At 38.2% G+C, this 18000-nt stretch overlaps 1 protein-coding gene across 8 annotated transcripts in view; it reads left to right on the plus strand.

The window, feature by feature from the left end:
* The window catches only part of CRPPA (CDP-L-ribitol pyrophosphorylase A), a 358292-nt gene that overhangs the window by 229493 nt on the left and 110799 nt on the right, over positions 1–18000 (plus strand). The window lies entirely within an intron of this gene.

The following is an 18000-nucleotide window of genomic DNA, read 5'->3' on the forward strand; positions in this document are numbered from 1 at the left end:
GTACACCTGAAATTAATATAATGTTGTATGTCAATACTTTACTTAAAAAATGATAAATTTAAAAAGTTTTTAAAAATAATATTATTCAAAGGAGAAGCCACACTTTGACCAGCAAAGAGTGGACTCAATGCTGTGTTTGAAATTACAGCCTTTATAAACACTGTCCATATTTCTTAGCTGTGATTTATTCTTTCCTGGTGTTACTGTAAATTGAAAATTTCATTATGCAGTGTTGACTTTTCCTATTCCGTTACTGGTATCCAGAAACAAATATAGTGTCTTCTCAGCCTGGAATTCCATTCTTTTAAATACTAATATAAACAGCCCTTTTTGTTCATTTGCTCATCAGTCTAGTAAATTACCTCCTCAAAATGTGTTTCTTTGCCATGCATATTTCTAATTTTCACCTCTTCATTAGCATTTAAGTTCTATGAGAGCAGGAACTTTTCATCTTTATATGATACCTTCCGTGACTACAATAGTATTTGGCACAAAATGTATGCTCAACATTGATTTGGTGAATGGATGAATAATCTGAATTACATTTTTTAAAGCATGGAGTTGAAATCTGAATTTCACAGTTTATGAAAGAAATTGATCAGTTTGCCTTTCTTAATAAATATTGATTAGGTAAGTGACATATTACAAGTGGTATTTACTGTAAAGATTGAGAAAGGGCTCTGACAACTACATATGATAACATTGGGTTGCTAAGATTTAAAAAATAACCTAAAAAATATTGTGCAGGGTTTTATCACAAATCCTTAAATAACTCTGTTATATAAAGAGCTTATTTTTTTTAATCAAGCCTTTATTAACATATATATTACCACCACCAGAAAAAAGATTCAAGTTAAATTTGTACAGCACAAAATATAAGATCTGATTATTGCAGGTTAGTGTGTATAGGGAAAAAAACAAACAAACAAACAAAACCAGTTTTCCTGTTCCTAAGGAAAACATTATAGAATTAAAATAAAAGTAATTGGGTATTTTTTTTTTTAAGTCTTTACAGCTGAAGTGTATTATGCAAATTATTCCTTACTTAGGATGCTACCAACTGAACAGTTGTTAAAACATCTGGGTCTATTTAGCAGCATGGACAAACCCTGGCTTGTCTAATGCACTTTTTTTCTTCCAGTTTAACCTTAATTAACCCTTGCAGGTTCTCTACGAGGTAGGTCTGTATCAACCTTGTGTTATGACAATTGTAAAAAAGCAGATGCAGAGATTAAGGAGTCGTGATCATCCAGCACACTGGAAGCCAAACTCAGTTTGGAAATCCAGAATTTGGATTACAGCTCGGAGGGACTGTTCTTTACTTGAGGTTTAAAAAAAAAACTGATTTAAATCTCCATCCAGAATTTTACCTGGATGTGTTCCCTCATTTTCCATTTTGCAAAATTGCAGTTAAGCCCAGAGGCAAAACTTCCACATGGCAATCCTAGTGATCTTTTTGACCTGAGTAGAGACGTGATTTGAGATTCCACATGGAGGCCAATTCTGTAAGAATTTCCACTGGTCTGTAGACTGTAGTAATTGGGTTATTTGGATAAGGTTTGGCAAAGCATCTAGCAGATTAACTGAATGTGGTTCCTGGAGCTTTGCCATTTGGAGCTATCCATTCTGTTCTTTGTTCTACTTCATTATAAAGTGGGCTCTTGAAATGGGTTGGTTTGTTGGTATGTCAGCTTTTTCTTTTTTTTTTTTTTTTTTCTTTTCTATTCTTTACATCCAGGCCCTTAATTTAATTGAAAGCAAGCTCTTCAGCCTAAGTGGATAACAAAACATCCCTCTGAGGAGGAGGAAGTAGATGATAAAAATCTGTGTCACTAATTTTTTCAATAGTTTGGAGGAATTTCTTTTCCATCCTGTGTGTGTGTTTTTAAGACCCTGTTAAGTTCATAGTTCTTTTTCTCTTGTTTGAATAGAAAATCATTCTCTTTTATCCCACCTGAGTTTTAAAAATGTATTATTGAACTACCCAGTTCAGGAATTCTGTGGCCTGTTTTACTGAATGGAGATGTGTATGACCTGATAGTAAAAGAATGCTATTCAAAGACATTTCCGCCTGTTTGTTTCTTGGATCAGTGACTGGTCACATAAATTTGGAAAAAAGCCAAAATATGTAAACAAATTAAGAGTTTTAGGATCCCAGTGGGAAAATCCATAAATTCTACCATAAATCAGGAATTTAAGATTAAGTGCAATATGCTATAATAAGATAGCAGAAAGAAGCAACTCTAGACCAAAATAATCTTGGCTTTAGTTTGGGAATCTTAAAAGGTATTAAAAGATTTGGGTTAATCATGGAGTTGGGCCTAACACTGCTCCAAACCTGTATGTGTTGCCTAAATGGAGTTTTAGTTTTATTTTACTAACTTCTAACTGTTGTTTAATATCAAACCTTCAACTCTGAAGCCACTGTTTTATATTCTTTTAGCATACTGTGTGTGTGTATATATATATGTCGATTATTTATCTTTATCATTAGTAAAGAATTAATGACTCTCTACATGTGCATAAATCTGTGAATACAGTAAAGGACAGTTTGACAGGTTGGTGATTTTTCATCCGGAGCTTTTTTGGTACACACTCTTCTTGTAACTGTCTGTCTCAGCATCTGAGTCGAAAACGATCATCTTTTCTTTTTTTTCTTGACCCAGAGTTAACTTAAATGTAAATTTTCCTCTTAAGAAAATCCCCCAAATCTAATTCTACCATTATGATATCTTCATTAATTTCTTCTTGATTTTTTTGCTATGTGTATGTATGAGGAGAGTGTAAAGAAAGAGAAAATACATATTTTTTATATCAACATTTTCTTAAAAGTTGTTCTAAAACAATTGCACCATAGCTTGTGCTTTGTATGTACATACAAGAAGAAATTGTAGAGATTAGATATTACTAATTTAGCAAAGTTTATCTTACATTGGGAAAACAATATATGTTTAAAAATTTTTATATAATAATACATATTTATCCATAAATATTCATAATTAACACTCATTGGCAATGCAGATTCAACACAATTTAAGGTGATTGTGTAACTTTAATGTTGGTGGCCTCACTAGCCTGTGATGTAAAAATAGTTTTACACTGGTGTTTTTTTAAACCCAAATTATTAAAACATGAACCCACATGGTTTCTGTCAGAAACTAACCTGACTCACAGTATCCTCCCCAGAATTTCTTGTAGGCCCTAGGATGAGTTCCTCAGCTTCTTTCACCTTTTATTTTTCATCTTGTCACCAGGCTGTTACTACTCTCATGAGAAAGCCACTCTACTGTGCACAGCCATCTGCAGTCTTAACTGTCCCTCCGTGTCCCGCAGCAGCCCCATAGGGGTCCTTGCGTTCAGAGCGTCAGCCTTAAATGCTCTTCCAGCTCACTCAGAGAGCTTGATCTCAGATATGCAGTTCAGGGAGGTAGAGGCTAGACTCTCCGTGAAGCTGCAATCACATTTTTGTTGCTACAGGGAGACGTGCTGCCACCAAAGAGAAGCAAAGGTGGCCTGCATCCACTTGGCTTACTGTCAGACACACTTAAGATTCCTGCTTGTTGGGGCCCAGCTACTCCTGGACCAGAGAGCAAGCAGTGCTTCCCCTCTGCTCTATCCCCATCCAAAGGATTGGGCTTATTTCTTATATTAGGGTTAGACGCTCCCCAGAATGGCTGATAGCACTGCCATCCATTCTCTTCAAGAGAAATGCTGATGTGTCCAACAAGCTAGACAGAAACAGTCTGAATAATTGATACATTTCCCAAGGTCTGGATTGTTTAGTCTTTAGCCATGGCCAACTTACAAAAGAATTTTTTTTCTTCCAATAATATCTCATATCTACCTGGGAGAAATATTTTATAAGACTCAACAAAAGAAGACAGTTTTACAAAGTAACATGAGTATAAGCAAAATATGTCAAAGAAAGACTCCTTTTTTCCTTTGTAAAATCTTTGGGATCTTTATTATGGTGAAAGAGTATCTTGGAGACAAGCTAGTTATTCAGTCATAGTTACCATTAAGTTGTGTTTTACTCTTTGCCAAATAAATTTCGCGTATCTGATGTAACTTTCTTGAGAGCTCAGTTTTCCGTATTTTACAGAAGAGCCCGAGGCTCGCAGAGGCCAAGTGCTGATCCTCAGATCACACAGCTTGTATGTGGCGCTGCCAGTCTACCTGTGCCCCCATCCGGTATTTCTGAGTTCTCTCTACATGGCTTCTTGTCAGTAGGATCTAAAAGTTATCCTACATAACAATTTTAAAATGACCAATAATGATAGAGATGGTGATAAAAAATGTTTAGAATCTACTTTCTCAGTTGTGTTCCAGTTTTTGTTTTGATTCTCATTCTTCTGTGGTCAACTGGCAGAGTCAGTCATTAGCAGCAGATGTGTCTTACGGTATAAAGATGAGAACTACCTAGCAGACCAAATTTTCGTCCCTAATTAGTGAGCATCTCTTATGCTCAAGACCTCTAGGTTCTATGGACATTCTACAAAGAAATAAGGGCAGACTCTACAGAGAGATAAGGTAGGATTCGTATTCCCTGTGACTTTTTTTTTTTTCTGGAAAGGTGAGAAAAACAAATGAAAATTATGACAGTGGAAAGTGATATGATAAAAGTGAAATTAGTGGTATCATTAGGTAATGACAAGAGTTCAGAGGAAAGAACCTTCAGACATTTGAGGTAGAGGATCCCTCTGTTCTGTTATGGCCTTAGTCTTCAAGATTTCACTTAGGCTCTTACTAAATTTTTTCCCTAAAGTTTCATATAGGGCAGCACATCCTTCTTCAGTATTCACATAGCACAATATTCACGTAGGACATATTCAATATTCACATTCACTTACTGATTACATTTTATATTGAAATGTTTTCTTTATGCATCCCTGTCCACTTTTAAGATGTAATCTCCTTGAGGCAAAGCATGAAGTTTTAGCTTTCTGGTCAATTCCAGCTTTCATTAAATGTAATAGTAATTTGCTAAGGTCTCTCAGCAGAGTTCAGGTATAAAATTTAATTTCTGTCTAATAGCGGTTATCATCAATCCTTTAGTTATGCCTTTATCTGTTGGGATATAAATCACTGAGAAATTTAAAGCCTTGGTTAATGAGAGAGACAGAATGTAAATCAAGTGATATCTAAGAGTCTATTGAAGCCTATATAATTTGTTCATGTTGATTTATAAATTCATGTGTCCAGAAATATCTTTTTTTTTTTTTTAATCACCTCATTCCTAATTTCAAGCCCCAATGCTGTGGGGCTGGAATAAAAGTCAACCTCCAGCATTCTTCACGCTCCTCTTGTATCAGGGATGTGTAAAGACTCTGGGTCTCAAGAAGCCTCAGAACATCAGAACTGCCCCTCTGGTCCTGAGCCGGCCGCTCCACTGTCCCTACAGGGCCAGCAATTAGGACGAGCAACAAGACCCAGGTCCCTGCACTCTTGAGTCCATCACCCCACTGCTTGGTCTCCAGGTTGCTTTCTTTTCTGGCCTCAAAGGTCCTTCCTCTCTTCCTGTACCCAGGGGTCATTAGTAAATCTGACAGGGTTTGGCTTTTACACCAGAACCCACAGCATCTGTAATTTTAGACTCTTCCTGCCTTCCCCCCTTCTAAAATCCCTGTGGCATGGAACCATAAAGCCAGGCTATTAGCTTTATATGTAAGGGGGGAGGGAAAAAAGCACAAAGAGCAAAACAAAATCGAATTACACAAGTAATCCAGGCTTCTGTGTAATTAAGTATTAAATGAGGGATGCAGATAATGAAAGCCACTCACTTCACTACGGTCTTCTGGTCTCTCCCAAAGCCCTCTTCTACCCAATGAATATCACATAAGCTTCAATCATATCTTCAGTTGCTTATGGAACAACATTTTTATGCTTGGATATCTAGTGTTTAGTTAAACCTAATCAAAAACTGAGGTTATACTTTCTCCCTGAGTTTGACCTGTTCCCCACATTCATGTCTCGTCATTGTTACCGGGGCTTGCTGCTCTCCCTCTTTTTGAGTTTTGGACCCTTTTGTTTAACCTTGTTCCCTGTGCAGTTGCCCGTCTTTCTCTGAAGTATCCATTAAATCAAGGCTTTCTTTTTTGTTTCTTCTGCCAGCGCTTCAGTTTATGCCCTCACCACTACAAGCCACTCACACCTTGTGTGGCACACATGCCAGCAGGTAATACTTACATTTCCTGATCGTGCTGTGTTCTTTTGCCTTATGCCTTGGAGCATGCTGTTGCTGACTGATGTGCTCTATGATTATATCTTTTTACACACATTTATTTCTTCTACATCTATATTGATGGCATGTTTTCCTGCTATTATAGAACTTACGGTATCTTACTACCTGGTAACAGGTGGACAAGAAGATAGGCAGGCTTGTTACTGAATGAGCCTCGTAAATTTTCTTTGCCTTCACAAGCCACATAGATAGTGTCCTCGTTCTGCGTTCCTGATCCACGCCCTTCACTTACTCTCTGCCTGCTTCTCCAGCAAGTAAATTCACCGCTTGTCTTTTATTACGCCCATCATCTTAGTCCACCTCACTGTTTGCAGTCTGATTCTGCTCTAGGTTACCTTTTGCTTCAGTCTTTTCCGGAGATACACAAAGAATTCAGACAAGCTCTTGAACTCTTTTTTACTTAATCCGCTGCTTTAATGGAAGCTACGCGCCACCTGGTGGTAAAATTTGCTTTTCTTGTTTGGACTTCAGCATATGAGATCAATTCAGCAGGGAAACAAACCTGACTCATCTCTGTCTCTGCATATATACATACACATATTCTCATGTGTGTGTAAGGGTGTCTTTTGCAGGTTTTTTCCTCTGTCACAGAAGTTGTGAAATATGCTTGTTGTTTATTTTACTGACATTGACATTTAAAACATGGCATTCAGCATTTAATCATCACAAATGTTTCCTGATGTTCAGGCTCTCAGCAGTGACCAGAATGATCTTATTGTGATAATCACAAACCAGATTATTTCCTCCCACCCTTGTTTCATATCAAAATTTTTTGAAAGGACTTAATTTATGCTTTGGTAGTAAAGGAAGTTTATTTAAAAGCCTTTATGATTCATGTAAAATCATAAAAATGAGACGTAGAAATGTTTCAAAATATTCACTCAGGCCATATTTTAATGCGGAATAGTCTAGCCCTTTACTCAGTACAAGAGTATGTTCTTTCTCTCTCACAAGCAAGTGAGAGCAATATTATGTTTACCCTTTATGTTGAGTGATATTTTGTAGCTTTTAGCTTTTTAAGAACTAGAAAGTTAGCCAGAGTTGATACATTGGAAGCTCTCCAGCTGGATTTAACCTGCAGATATGATTTTTCATGTTTGTATTAAATATGGTGTAGCTGCCTATGTTTGGAAATTGGGAAATTTCATTATAATAATGCAGCTATCTAGCAATGAGGGGCCATTTTCTTGCTCATCAAGTGACCTCAGCCTGTGGAGTAAGGTCCCTTGGTCGACGGGCACACACTCTAATGTTCCATAAGCCCCACTACTCCCTAGTGTGTCACAGTCTGCCTCTTTTCCTTAGTGCCTGGCTTCTGTAGGCACTGGCATTTATGGCCACTGGCATTCATTTGTGATGCCTATCTGAGAAAGTCATAGTCTAGTAGGAGAAAATGAAGAGAGGGATCAGTAACCATCAAAAAGATGGAGGAAACAACCCAAACAAAAGGCACCACATTTCTGTCTCTGCGACTTTGCACAGTGCCCTGGTGGTGACTCGGTGTGCTCCGAAGGTATCATATTTAAAGAAAAGGGATACCTTTCCTAACTAGCGGCTGACAAATTTTAAAGGTTTCATTTTCCATAAAATACAAGCTTCTGGACGGGGAAGTATCTGAAGTTATATTACTTAGTTTCACTTCGCCATTATTTTAGTTGTTGGGCTAAAAATCTAGGCTCCCATACAAATGTATTTGCCTTCTCCACCCTATCAACCCACCTCCTGAACAGTGAATATGATTACTAAGCCAGTGTCGGCCACCCTTCCTCACCTGGTTCCCCTCTAATGAACTTACGTATTTCATGCTCCAACACTTGTTGATTTGCATTTTGCATCTCCCTTGAAAGGGGCTCCTCTTCTGTGGTTAATGGTTAGCATGTTTTGACTCTCCTCACTGTTGTGGTTGGCAGAATAATGGCCCCGCCAAGATGCCTTAACCTAATCCCCATTACTTGTATTCCATCACATGGCAGAGGAGAATTGGGGATGAAAATGAAATGAAAACTGCTTATGAGCTGACCTTAAATAGATTACCCAGGCTTACATGGGTGGGTCCAATAATGACAATGGTCCTTACAAGTGGAGACAGAGACCAGGAGGAGAGTCTGAGGTGTGGGTATGGAAGAGTGATCAGAGTGATGCACGATCACTGGCTTTGGAAATGGGAGAAGGGACCACAGACCAAGGCAAGCTTTAGAAGCTGCAAAGGCGAGGAAACAGGGGTGTCTTTAGAGCCTCTAGAAATGCAGCCTGCTGACGCCTTGATTTTAGCCCAGTGCTGGAATTCTATAAAACTATAAGATAATATTTTTGTGGTGTTTTAAGCCACCAAGCTTTGTGATAATTTATTACAACAATAATGGAAAACTAGTATACCAGCAAAGAAGTTTCACTTGAAATTGGCTCCCTGAACTTTTTGTTATAAAACATATTCAAGATAGAAGTTATATTAAAACATAATTTTGGAACAATGCAAGGTTCTGCCTGCTCCCTTCTCCTGTTCTGTCCCTTGTCTTGAGAATCACTGTTCTAACCCATTCCTACCCCTGCATAGCAGAGACAGAAGGTCATGGTTAAAGACCTTGCTGCGACAGTGTGGCAGGGAGACAGCAGTGGCGAATAGGAGACATGGTAACAAGAGCTAACAAAGGGTACAAAGTACAAAGAAGGAAAAAAAAAAGGCCTTTACTTTCTCCGAGATTCCCATAGTCTCTGCACCATCGAATATTTAGTTTTTTAAATTGACATATGGACAACTTCTTAAAATAATAAAGGTGATTTTGCCACAGTGTAATGTGTGGAAAGGCCATAGCCAGTGATGCTATAGACGTGAGACAGTTCAAGTTCACAGCCCATGGATTTTTGAGAATAAAGTAAATGGAAGGGGTTGAGAAGGAAGTGTAGTTGATTTGTAATGGAGAATTAGGAGTTAAATGTAAAAGCCTAGACATCTGAATATTGAGAATTTATCAGTAGAAGTGGATGTAAGCATACACTTGAGTATTTTAATATAAATACGTTGCAGAATAGTCTCTCCAATTTGTGAAATGCACTTCTTACAGCAAAAAGAGAATCTGCGTCAGTACTCTTTCAGGTTGTGACTGAGCTAGTGCTTAGAACGTAAAAGCGTGGATTCACGTAGGGCTTTCACGACCCTACAGTTGACTTCCTTAAGAATGGAGACGATGTTTTTGGTTAGGATCATTCTGGCCACATTATTGCTGTTTCTTTTGAGATGCAAGATGTAGGTTAGGAAGGTTTTTGTTTGTTTGTTTGTTTGTTTGTTTTTCTTTTTTTTTTTTTCCTGTTGCATTTGAACCAGAAACCTGCTGAACCATTTGCAGCCCACTAAGAGAGTGATGCTGTGTGAATTTTTCCATGAGCTTATTTGTGGGTAGGTGTGCATGTGGCTACACATATTGAAGGAGCACAGAAGACAGCCATCCCCCAGACCCAGACACCCATTAGGGAGGTCTCACAGGAGACTGTTTCTTAGAATTCTATGCCAGATTTACAAGGAGAGGGTTGGGGATATCAACCATGATACAATTAAATAATTAATAACATCAGCTAAGTAGGCCAATAAGCCATGATGCTTTAAAATGAATATTTATTTATTTTTCTTTAAAAAAAATTGAAGTATAATCAGTTTACAATGTTATGTCTATTTCTGGTGTACAACATAGTGATACAGTCATATATATACATACATATGTTCCTTTTCATATTCTTTTCCATTATAGGTTACTGCAAGATATTGAATGTAGTTGTGCTATACAGGAGAAACTTGTTGTTTATCTACTTTATATATAGTAGTTAGTATCTGCAAATCTCGAACTCCCACTTTATCCCTTCCCACCCCCTTGGCCCCCTGGTAACTATAAATTTGTTTTCTATGTCTGTGGGTCTGTTTCTGTTTTGTAGATAAGTTCATTTGTCTTTATTTTTTAGATTCCACATATAAGTGATATCATAGGGTATTTTTCTTTCTCCTTTTGGCTTACTTCACTTAGAATGATGATCTCCAGATCCATCCATGTTACTGGCCAATGGCATTATTTTATTCTTTTTTTGGCTGAGTAGTATTCCACTGTATAAATATACCACAGCTTCTTTATCCAGTCATCTGTTGATGGACATTTAGGTTGTTTCCATGTCTTGGATATTGTAAATAGTACTGCTGTGAACACTGGGGTGCATGTGTCTTTTCAAATTGAAGTTTCCTCTGGATATGTACCCAGGAGTGGGATTGCTGGATCATATGGTATATCTAGTTTTAGTTTTTTGAGGACTCTCCTTACATTTTTCCATAATGGTTGCACCAAACTTACATTACCACCAGCAGTGTAGGAGGGTTCCCTTTTCTCTACACCCTCTCCAGCATTTATCGTTTGTGGACTTTTGAATGATGACCATTCTGACTGGTGTGAGGTGATACCTCATTGTAGTTTTGATTTGCACTTCTCTGATAATTAGTGATACTGAACATTTTTTCTCATGTGCCTGTTGGTCATTTGTATGTCTTCATTGGAGAATTGCTTGTTCAGGTCTTCTGGGCATTTTTGGATTTGAATAGATCTTTCCTAAAGGAAAGTGTAGTGTTTACTTTCTGTTACCACCTGTGGATAAATCAAACTCATCTCTTTAGTTCCACTTTGCTGTCCTTGTGGTTTTCTTTCACTGAAATAGAATTCTTAATATGTTATAAAGTATCAACCTGAAAATACAATACCTACTGAAAAGTTTCTCATGTTAAGGTTATGAATTTTCATGATGCTCTTTTCTGGAAGTTTAACAGTCTCGTTAGTTTGGATCAGATTAATATCACTCATCATCTTGCTATTCATGTCATTAAACATAACACGTCATTTATACTAGCTGCTCAATACATGGAAGAATGAAAAAAATCCATCTTTTCAATTTATTAGCACTTTCTCTGGTTAAGCCAAAAGAAGGATCTAAAGCTGTAGTTTTCTCAGTTGGTCTCAGTTTTACCCTGGGCTTCTCAGAATGTAATTTCTCTAAGCTCAAGGTGGTCCTAGAATTTAAATATTTTTTAATACGACCTCTAAGTGTTAGACCACGATGTAATCTAGCGCTTATGCAAAGAAATATTCTTTTCCCACACCGAAGGGAAATGGAATCAACAGATGGCATGCAGGTCTACAATGGCAATGTCTAAGGGATACATAAATGTGCATGTGTGATTTCCCCCAAGGCAGTTGATCCTGTAGAGCCTACCTTCCCCCACCCCCACTCCATTATAAGGACCTGTGACTTTTTTAAGTCCCTGATGTTAAGATTCTTGCACTTTCAGATCTATACAGAAAATCGTCTGGGGATCTTGTTAAGTATGTTGCTTCTCTCAGGCAGCCTCCCTAGCAATTTAGAGTGGGTCCTGGGCTGCACCACGGAAGTTGTGTTTTGTAAAAATTGTTGGCGGATGTTGCAGGTGACATCCGAGGCCGGGCAGTGAGAAGGGGTGCCTCAGGTTGCCTGGTGTGCTTATGCTGTTGTTCACTTGTACAGACATCAGTGCACGTCCAAGCAATGTAGTCTTCAGAGAAATCCACTCCCCGGTTCTCTGTATCCCCAGGCCTGTCCTCTGCCTCATACCTACCCCCTCACTTACTTGTGTAATGATTTTACAAAGTCATGCTTCCTAGGAGATCTAGGGTAGATACAATGGAAGTTTTCATAGTAGAAAAGGTCCTGTAATTCTCCTCTAGGGTAGGCGGCACTTTGCCTTTTCTGTGGGATAGTGGATCTGAGCTGGATGAGTATGTATCTCTCATGTTCTTGACTGTTTAAATACGTCTCTTTCATCCTATATTAATAGTGCCCCACCTGCCAAGGTTTTCCTTGACCACAGCACAGCCTAAGACCTGTCCTAAGTCTCCTTCACTTCCTCTTACCCCCAAAACACTTCTCTCAGCAGCAGATGATCTGAAAGTCATGTGGCATCAATGAGAATGCGTTAAGTACTGGGGAACCCACGTGTTACCTGGGGCTTCGTCGTCATCAACACTGAGCGTGGCTTAAGCATCTACGCAGTTGTAGCTGCTGTGCTAGTGCAAAGGGGCAAAGGGGCAGGAGGGTCTTTCTGCTCAAGGGGCATGTAGCACATTGGTGGGGATTTCAGCTTGAAGACTTCGAAATCGAGGAGATGTATTTGAGCATTTTAACATAGGTACGCCTTGTCCCTTTCCTGAGACTAAGTGCTGCTGTTTTGTTCAGATACTTTTTTTGCTTCACCCTTTGGGCAGTAAGTCCCTCAAGGTGTTTTCGGCTTCACACAGGGCTCCTCTAGTACTGTGGGCTAGCAAAAATAATCAGTTGCACTACATTTCCCACCCTATCGAAACTGATTACGTAGTTTCATTCAAAGCGAAAGGAACTGGTTTTGTTTTTGTTTTTGTTTTTTAAGTCCAAACTAACAAACATTTATTGGGCATATTTTTTTCCATAAACTGTTTGCTCATGGGTACGACACTGTCACGGGCAGTGATGTTCTATAATGGCAAATAAGGCAATGATTTTATGTTTGTAATTTCATGGATTATTAATAGTGCATTCTTATTTTCTTACTCCTGCCTGAGACAATGTCTTTTTCACGGGCTTCTTAATGCTATTGTTTTTCACCTGTTCAGTGGCTACTCTTAGGATGAGATATTTTGGAAATATACTTTAAGGAAGGGCAAAATAGAAAAGGGAGTAGATTCTTCAGTTTCTTCAAGAGGTCCAAAAATGCATGATAGAATAGGAAATAATGGAATTTGCATTGATACAAATATAACTTGGTAGCAATTGTTATCCCAAGATAGAAACAGTAGCTTTCTTGAAGGGGTGAAACTTAGATCAGACACGATACACCTGCCTTCGAGGTCCCTGTTTCACAGGAACAGTGACTCAGCAATCTGCAGAGACCCTTCCCATTCAGGGTCATGAAAATCCTGGAGCTCAGGATGCTCTGGAGGGTGTAGGGTGGTGGAAGTGGCCACCAGAGGGAGTATAACATCATAAATATTTCCTCTCAGTTGCCTTGCTTGTGGTCAGCTATGAAGAAAGCAAGATTTAAGTGCACATACTTAGAATTTCCTTCATGCTCTTTAAAATAATTTTCTCATTAAAATCTTGTGGAATATTTTTATAAGCAGAGGTTTTTTTCCCTAAAAAATTGGTATAGTAATAATATGTAACATTAGTATTTTTATTTGTATATGTGAAGAGTTCAGAATTTAAAATCATTGGTGGAAATAGAATCCAGATTAGTAATTTCTGGGTATCAGTGTAAAACGTCCTGGTTTTACATGGAACATGTTTCACCAAATTTTGTTAGGTCTGTTGTATTGTATTTGCTGTGGGTATAATTCTATATTTACCTGGTAGTCAGCCACTTTCTTTTATAGTTTTCCCAGATATTTGAGATAAACTATTTCACTAGAGAACTGGTTTGACTACATAGTAACAAAATCAAATGTTTCATTATTAAGTTTTCAATTTAAAAAAGCATGCCTACCTGTCTTAGGAAAATTGAAAACGAGTATCTTTCAGAGATAAAAGCATACTCACTCCCATTCTAGTGTGGATGGTCCTGCATTTACCTCCTTTTTTTCATATTTCTGTTAAAAATTTCTTATGTTTTCCCCAGATTCTGTAAATAATTTAAAATACCATCAGATTTTGACATAAGCCTCTAAGTTCTGTTTTGGATTGAACTTTTGATGTTTGCATATTTGGAGAAAAAAGTAAAATATAATCTATTTAGAAGCACTGAACATTAAAACGTTAAAAGTTCAGAAGTAAAATTTCAAAAGTAAAATATTTATGAAAAATTGAGATGCTATTAGTCTTTTACTGGTAAAATACAATTTAATCTGGAATTTACATAATCTTTATCAAGGGAAAAAACACATGTATATTATTATATTATTTTAATTTCTTACTATCTTAACTATTTGACAAGAATTTTTTGTTACCTTACTGTCAGCATCAATGGCCACAAAGTAATTTTCCCTAACCTCTTCACTGAAAATTGTTGCTTTTATTTAAATTGAGAATTTTTTTTCTTTTTCATTTCAATAAGAAAACAAAAAACAAAAAAGCAAAAAAACCCTACAGCTCTGCAAGTGATGTGTCAGTGTGGACACAGCTAAGTTACTTTGATTTTGCAGTGCCTTCTAATACGTGATCTGGGGTAGGGGTGACTTCTTGATCTGCTCCTTGGTTTCTTTCTTACATCTGCGTCTGCTTGCCTGAATGATGCTGTCCCTGGGCCAGCTCCTCCAGTACTCCACTTTTGAATAAAATCATTCTCCAGCCTGAAGGACAAAAATTAAAAGGTAATTTTTTTCCTTCTCTTAGGTTTTGCTACACCTCTGTACAATTTGAATCTTCCCAGATTTTTTTTTAGCACATAACAATCCTGTTTCTGTACACATTACTATGCGTATATATTTCCTTCGCTTTTTTTTTAAACGAAAATGGAATCATGAAAAATACTCTTCTGTGGCCTGCATTTTTTCTCTAGCAATGAATTTTTAAGATGTTCCTGTGTCAGTAGTTATAGAATTACTTCACTTTTTTTTTTTACAGTTGCATGAAATCCCACATTTCATTTAGACTCCAGCTTCCTACTGGATAGACATTTACATTGTTTTCAGTATTGCAGTATATCAAATAGTGCTGCAGTACCGGAATTCAAATAACATCTTTCGGATCTTGTGCATTTTCTACGTTTTTGTAGTTAAAACGCTATAGATGCTGAAAACATGGCTGGCTAATTATTTACTTTTTATTCATGGACTATTTCCAGAAGGCTTTTACGATGTCTGTGTTTTGTATTGCTCCGTGTCTCTGAAAGATATTTACTTTTATCAACAAAGCACGTTGGCTGCCAACAATCAGATTTCAAAACAAAAAATGCTAATTTTTCCGAGTGTATCTTTACTAGAAAGTGAAAAAGTCGTCTTGATAATTCAGGTGGAAACGCTTAAGTAAAAGATTAGAGGGGAAAAAATTCCCTCAGTGAATTATCAGAATAACAGTGACTTTAGATCAGGTTGATTAAAAATGAGATTAGCTATTGGATGTTACTATTGTTGTTGTTGTTGTTGTTGTTGTTGTTGTTGTTGTTAATTAAATGGCAAGCATTGAGTGGGTAGGTAAAAATGTCATGGGTGTACTCTCTAGAGTACTCTGCTGTAATTAAAACAACAAACTAGATGTACACAAAACAACATGAATATGATTTAAGAGCTCTGGGTTCAATGAAAGTAATAAACAGAATGAATCAATTTTTTTTTTATAAATCAGTAACCTTTATGGATTATTAGGTTATACATCAATGTACTTTACATCAGAATATACACAAAACATTATACAAGAATTCCTAGGAATTCAAGACTATCAAATGTGTTAACATGGTTCTAGAAGGAAAAGCGAAATGAGGTTGAGGAATAGACATGAAAGACAATCAGAAAATAAAATGCAAAAAAAATATACCTATATAGACAGTGCTTTCATGATTTTGGGGGATACTGAAGTGCCTTTTTGTAGAAATTAATAGCTTATATCCCCATAAACATTTTCTAAATTGGCATTCTTAGAATGTTGTTTTTCTTTCAAGTTGACAGTTGCTAAAATGGGCAGAAAAGATGCAAAACTAATATTCCTCAAATGCAGTGATGGGAATTAGTATACTTTTGTGGCTGGGAATGATGCTATGTTTTGGAAATAACTATAATTAGGAGTTAGTTACCTGTATTCTGTGTCCATCTGGGTCAAGGTGGTTAAACTGCTAGAAAGATGAGATACGTGATTAGCTCAAAACTTGGTTATAACATGACCATAAAGTAAGGCCACCGAAAAAGCCCCGGTCACTAGCCTTTTGACCCCTCCACCTGGGCTTTCTGAAGAGATGTTCCAGGAGCTGGGAGCTGGGCCTGAGAGTGGGTGGAACTGCCCAACGGGCCAGGTCAGAGCCAAAGAGAAGGACTGCATCCTCCGTGAATGATAAAAACAAAGTGCTGAGACTTACACAGCACTGCCTGTGTGCCAGCCCCAGTTCCGGGCACTTTATGGACATAATAGACACTGAGTCTTCACAACAAAGCTCTGAGGGAAGGTGAGCAACCTGTTCAGTGCAGTAGGTTCCTCTGGGCTTGCAGAGAGAGCGGTGGGGGAGCTTAAACCCGAAGGCCTCTAGGGAAGGCCTGGCAAATGGGGAGAGAGTCAGGAGGCAGGGCTGGGAGAGACCCCAGAGGTGCAGGCCCGGAGGGGGCGTGCTACGTGTTCTGTGCACTGGCCTTGCCGGCTGGAGGCAGGAGCTCTGAGGGCTTCCCGGACCATTTGTATAACAGAAGGTTTCATCCCTGGAGCCTCAGAGCGGATTTCACAATAATAAAGTCGGCAGCGTGGAGGCAGCCAAACCAGGATCCGCGAAACGTGATCTTCTTTGTTTTGGTGAGGCTGGCAGCCCTCACTGTGTCTCCTTTCTGGATGATTAAAAACCCCAAACATCATGAGCCGGATGTTTGACTGTTTTTAAATCTTGTAATTTCCTAGGTTGTCTGTGCCCGGCCCCCTTCCCCGCACTCTCGCCCCAGCTGATACCAGGATGCTCTTGCCTCCAGGTTCTTCGTTTCTGTTGACTTTCGAATGCAGAAGGTCTGATCTGAGTGTGTTTTCTCAGCAAGGTGATGGCAGAAGGCTGTTTACAGCACTGAGGGGTTTTTTTATTTTCTCTCAGACACCTAGGATGAGTAGTACATTTTAAACCCGACTCTCCAGGAGATCTTTCTTCTGCTGAGATAATAAAATTGATCAGATGTTTTGAGGTTAAATAAACTGTTGTAATAATCTGGCAGCTGCCTGCTGGTTGTGGTTTTCGAAAGCAATTACTCACTCTGGAGTCAACTTTGAACTCTGCATTTTAATTGAAAAGGCTAATTGTGGGCTATTGCTCCTGATTTAGCATTTGACTTGGCAGATTAGGAAGTAAAAGGACGTTGGGAAAGGGAGGGGGAGAGGAAAAGAAAGTAAGCAGGAGTGTTGCCGAGCTCAGATTGCTGTTTACGTACCAGTGTTTCCACACACAGCACGTTGGATGCTAACTGGAGAAACAACTAAGAAGTCTCTGAGGCGTCCGTCAGGCCAGTCGGCAATGTCCCTATTTTGGGTTTATTTGCTTTTCTTTTTCTCTCTTGCTGTCTCTCCAGCTAACTTCTTAATTTTAATTCAGATGTGGAATTTCAGGAAGAATTTTCGAGAATATTATCAGACCCCGCTTGTATGTCTGATCAAGAGCATACTGCTCAGATTCTTGCAGACGCTAATGGGTAGAGACTGCCATTTGTTTTCACTAAAACGCAGCTAACAATTTTACTTAAATTCAGCAAGAGATCGAGATTATTGATAGGAGTGCCCCGAAGAACAGATTAGTCTTCTTGGAATTATTAAGAATCTAAACAATTATAAGAAAGACACCAGATATCTGAAAAGAAATGCAGCTACACCAATTGACATCCAGGACAATTAGCAGCATTATTAAAATGGCCAGAAAATTGCTATTAGAACCAAGCTGAGAAGTGGGAGAGTGTGTGTCTCTGCAGTCTTGTCCCCCTTGAAAAGCAAATTCAGTACTTTTAAAGTCTACTTAGCACAGATGATACTGTGCATTTTACAAAAATACATCCTGTAAACACACACACACACACACACACACACACACACACATATGACTCCTTTGGACTTTATAC

The sequence above is a fragment of the Camelus bactrianus genome, chromosome 7 (genome assembly GCF_048773025.1).
Source record: "Camelus bactrianus isolate YW-2024 breed Bactrian camel chromosome 7, ASM4877302v1, whole genome shotgun sequence".
NCBI lineage: Eukaryota > Metazoa > Chordata > Mammalia > Artiodactyla > Camelidae > Camelus > Camelus bactrianus.